At 38.9% G+C, this 4,921-nt stretch overlaps 1 pseudogene; it reads left to right on the top strand.

Annotated features, from left to right (window-relative positions):
• Positions 1-2,286: 2,286 nt before the first annotated feature.
• On the top strand, positions 2,287-3,257 carry LOC113906238 (annotated as a pseudogene).
• Positions 3,258-4,921: the final 1,664 nt, after the last annotated feature.

The following is a 4,921-nucleotide window of genomic DNA, read 5'->3' as shown; positions in this document are numbered from 1 at the left end:
TGGCAAGTCTTGCCCTGTTTACCATGGAAACTTGTACTTGGATAGAATTACAGTGTGTGACCTGGTACAAGCAGAGACGGATGTCTGATGCCCGCCATTTTCTCTTCATATTGATTTGAATTTTATAAACCACAGAACCAGATCAAATGACTTTGATCTTTCCTGTTCATTCGTTCATGGTGGCATACAGTCATACTCATATAGACTTGAAAATAGATTGGCAGATAACAGAACATATGTTACTATTGAAATGTATAGGTTTGGTTCTAGTTAATCTACAGATTGCTCTGCTAAGTCGCTTCAGTCACGTCCGACCCTTTGCGGCCCTATGGACTGTAGTCTGCCAGTGTCCATGGGATTCTCCAGGCCAGAATACTAGAGTGGGTAGCCTATCCCTTCTCCAGTGGATCTTCCTGAGCCAGGAATCAAACCAGGGTCTCCTGCATTGCAGGCGGATTCTGTACCAGCTGAGCTACAGGGAAGCCATTTCACTGTAAACTACAGAGGGTTGCATGAAAAAAGAGTAGTCCATTTGTAAGCATGGATGATTTAATATCGACTTGTCCATTTTTTTTTTTCCTTAGGAAGTTCTAATATACCATATGGCTTTGAAATTGCATTGATGGGCTAATTTTTTTTTAATGAGAAAGAAAATGAAAAGAACTAGCCTTGCCTATAAATAGGTATTCTGCTTTCCTCTAAGTAACAGTTTAAAATATCTGGCCCAGAATTGAGTAAAAAAAATTTTATTTATTTATTTATTTATTTTTTTTTTTTTTATTGCTGAAGCCTGGCTTGGAGAATTTTGAGCATTACTTTACTAGTGTGTGAGATGAGTGCAATTGTGCAGTAGTTTGAGCATTCTTTGGCATTGCCTTTCTTTGGGATTGGAATGAAAACTGACCTTTTCTAGTCCTGTGGCCACTGCTGAATTTTCCAAATTTGCTGGCATATTGAGTGCAGCACTTTCACAGCATCATCTTTCAGGATTTGAAATAGCTCAACTGGAATTCCATCACCTCCACTAGCTTTGTTCATAGTGATGCTTTCTAGACCCACTTGACTTCACATTCCAGGATGTCTGGCTCTAGGTCAGTGATCACACCATTGTGATTATCTGGGTCATTCACCCAGATAATCACTATCTTTTTTGTACAGTTCTTCTATGTATTCTTGCCACCTCTTCTTAATATCTTCTGCTTCTGTTAGGTCCATACCATTTCTGGCCTTTATCGAGCCCATCTTCGCATGAAATGTTCCCTTGGTATCTCTAATTTTCTTGAAGATATCTCTAGTCTTTCCCATTCTGTTGTTTTCCTCTATTTCTTTGCATTGATCGCTGAGGAAGGCTTTCTTATCTCTTCTTGCTATTCTTTAAAAAAATTATTTTTATGTCTTTGTGAAATAGTTAACAGTATAGCTCAGGACCTCATCACTTCTTGCCTGGATTACTATAACAATTCTAACTTGATTCTACATCACAGTTATCATACCCTATTCTCAATCTATTTGCCACACTCCTACTGGCACTGTCATTCAAAAAACAAATCTGATCACGCCAATCCAATGGTTAAAACCCTTCAAAGGCTTTAGGAATACTTTTAGGAGAGAATGCCAAATTAGTGTGGCATACAAAGCTCTTTCCTAGTCTTCCATTTGCCGCACACTATTCTTACTCAATATTCCACTGTATACATGTTACTCGCCTGAATTTTCACTCAGCTGTGCCTCTCTACCATTGAACCAGCTGCTCCCAAACATATAATGTCACTACAGTAACTCCCTGCTCTTTCCATGGCTTGCTCCTACTCAGCTTACAACTCATAGGCCACTTTCTCCAAAAACCAACGCAAATTTTCTCGCCCAGCAAGGGTGACCTCCAAAAGAGTTTTAGTAACACTTGCTCATATCTTCAGGATGACCGACAGCTAGCACACAGCACTGCATTTTAATGACATGGAAGTCCCAAGAGACCACAGTTTATCCTGAGTTTAACAAATATCCCAGCAGGTAGATGGTAGTCAATGAAAACTGATCAAATTATGAGCAAAAGGATGAATGAAGGAATACAATTTAGGGGTTTACATTACACTTGTTTTTCTGGTTATACTTGGAGACACTGAAATCTTGAATTTGCTATTTTGAATGGATCTCAATTATCAGAAATTATTTTTCATTTTTACAGTTTGAGAAAACAAAGTAAATTTAAGAACCAAGTTGACCCCAAAGAAAGTTTAGGTGAGCTGAAAAGGGTTAAAGAATGCTCTTTTCATGGTTAGCACCGCCATGACTCAATGTCTCAGGAAGCATCTGAAGCATGTAGCAACTCCAAAGCACTGGACACTGAAAAACTGATCAATGTGCTTGTTCCTTGCCCATCTACCAGTCCCCACATGCCTGAGGGAAAGTCTCCCCCTCATCATTTTCTAAGGAACAGACTTAAGTATGCTCTGACAGGAGATGAAGATCTGCTTGTGCGACAGTTTATTAAGACTGATGGCAGGGACTCCCCTGGTGGTCCAGTGGCTAAGACTCCATGCTCCCAACACATGGGGCCCTGGTTCTATCCCTGGTCAGGGAACTAGATCCCACATGCTACAGCTAAAACCCAGTGCAACCAAATAAATAAATAAATACAAGAGAGAAAGAAAAAAAAGACTGATGGCAGAGATCCAAAGTGATGTAACCTAACCTACCCTGCTGGATTAATAGATGTCATCAGCCTTAACAAGACCAGAGAGAATTCCCCTCTCTTCTGTGACACCAAGGGTCACTTTGCTGTTCATTGTAGTCCACCTGAGGAAGCCAAGTACAAGTTGCGCAAAGTGAGAAAGACCTTTGTGGACACAAAAGGAATCCCTCATCTGGCAACTCATGATGCTCATACCACCTACCTCCCTGATTCCTCATCAAAGTGAATAACACCGTTCAGACTGATTTGGAGACAAACAAGATTTACCCATTCCACCAGTATATGGTGACCAGAGGTGCTAACCTGGGAAGAATTGGTGTGATCACCAACAGAAAGAGACCTCCTGGTTCCTTTGATATGGTTCATGTGAAAGACGCCAAAGGCAACAGCTTTGCCATCCGGTTCACTAACATTTTTGTTATTGGCAAAGGCAACAAACCACAGACATCTCTTCCCCAAGGAAAAGGCATCCATCCCACCATTGCTGGATGAGAGAAATAACAGACTGGCAGTCAACAGTGAAGTGATCTCTAGGTTATGTGATTGGAAAGATCTTTATACTTAATTGAAGGTAATATGGCATGATTTGAAAATATGTGGGTTATTTTCAAATGTCTTTGGATAATTGATTTTTAACATAATTCCACAGTGGAAAGAGAAGAGACTCTATATGACTACAATACCTTTAGACCATGAAATTTTTGCACCTTGTTTTATGTCTCTGGATATGTCTCCCAGCTTACAGTCTATGGAAACTTGAATAGAATTTGTATCCTGCTGTTGTGTGAAAGTTGTATAAATCTTAGTTATGTTGAATTGGTTCTTTTCAGGTCTACTATATCCTTCTACTTCTCTGTATATTTATTCTATTAATTTTTGAGTTTGATATTGAAACTAAAACTAAAAATTTATCTACTTAAAAATTAATTGTACTATATAGTGGAACTATATGTAACCTTGTCCTGCATTTTCCAAGTCTCCTGTAAATGTGTTACCACATTTTCACAATTAAAAAAAATTAAAAATAAAATAAAATGGAGAACCAGCAGGGACATGCTGTGTGGCAAGGGGAATTCTGTTCAGTATTATATAACAACCTAAATGGGGAAAGAATTTGAAAGAGAATAGATACATGTATATGTATAACTGAATCACTTTGTTGTACAGCTGAAACTAACACAGCATTGTTAATAAACTCTACTCCAATACAAAATAAAAAGTTGGGACTTCAAAAAAGATAATGTGGCGTGACTAATTATTAATACAATCATCATTCAAATGATTTTGTGACCCTTTTCAGTGTGTATATTATATTGACCACCCCAAGCATCTAAAATAAAGATGCCAACTTTAGTTTGTAACCAGTAAAGAGCCTTTAATTATTCCATAAACTTTCAGGATAAAATTATTTTAAACTCACTTCAATACAAAACATTTAACATAAGTGATCTTCTTTAGAATTTTTGGTAAAAAGTATTTTATTAACTTGAACTAGCCAGAGGGTTTACAAATCCCCCTCAGATTTGAAACAATCTGTTTGCAGGATTTGTGACTTTTCCATTTGTTTTCCTTCATTCCTGCATGTATATTGATGGTTCAAAAGCCCAGTCTTTAATTCCAGTGGCAATAAATTCAACTTTAGTCTGAATTTGTATTTCCTGACATCTTCCATCCAGTCTCCAAGAGATAAAAACAGTGCTTGAAATTTAGCCTTCTATGTAGAAGAAGAAAGTCTATAGTGTGATATGAAGTGCAACAGAATCTCTAACCCCCAAAATGCTTCCCTTCCCACCCCCTGCCCTTATCAGTAAATATCTGAAACTGCTATATCAAACAGAAACACGTAACAAGAGAGAATAGTCTTAGGATGTCAAAGGGAATTATCCACTGATTTAAATTCACTCTGCCTATTATGTTTCGGAGAAGGCAATGGCACCCCACTCCAGTACTCTTGCCTGGAAAATCCCATGGATGGAGGAGCCTGGTAGGCTGCAGTCCATGGGGTCACAAAGAGTTGGACACAACTGAGAGACTTCACTTTCACTTTTCATTTTCATGCATTGGAGAAGGAAATGGCAACCCACTCCAGTGTTCTTGCCTGGAGAATCCCAGGGAGTGGGGAGCCTGGTGGGCGGCCGTCTATGGGGTCGCACAGAGTCGGACATGACTGAAGCGACTTAGCAGCAGCATTATGTTTCCCTTTGTGCCTTATTTGCCAGGAAGCTCAGA

This window comes from Bos indicus x Bos taurus, chromosome 16 (assembly GCF_003369695.1).
Source record: "Bos indicus x Bos taurus breed Angus x Brahman F1 hybrid chromosome 16, Bos_hybrid_MaternalHap_v2.0, whole genome shotgun sequence".
Lineage (NCBI taxonomy): Eukaryota > Metazoa > Chordata > Mammalia > Artiodactyla > Bovidae > Bos > Bos indicus x Bos taurus.
This window is presented reverse-complemented; position numbering and strand designations above follow the sequence as displayed.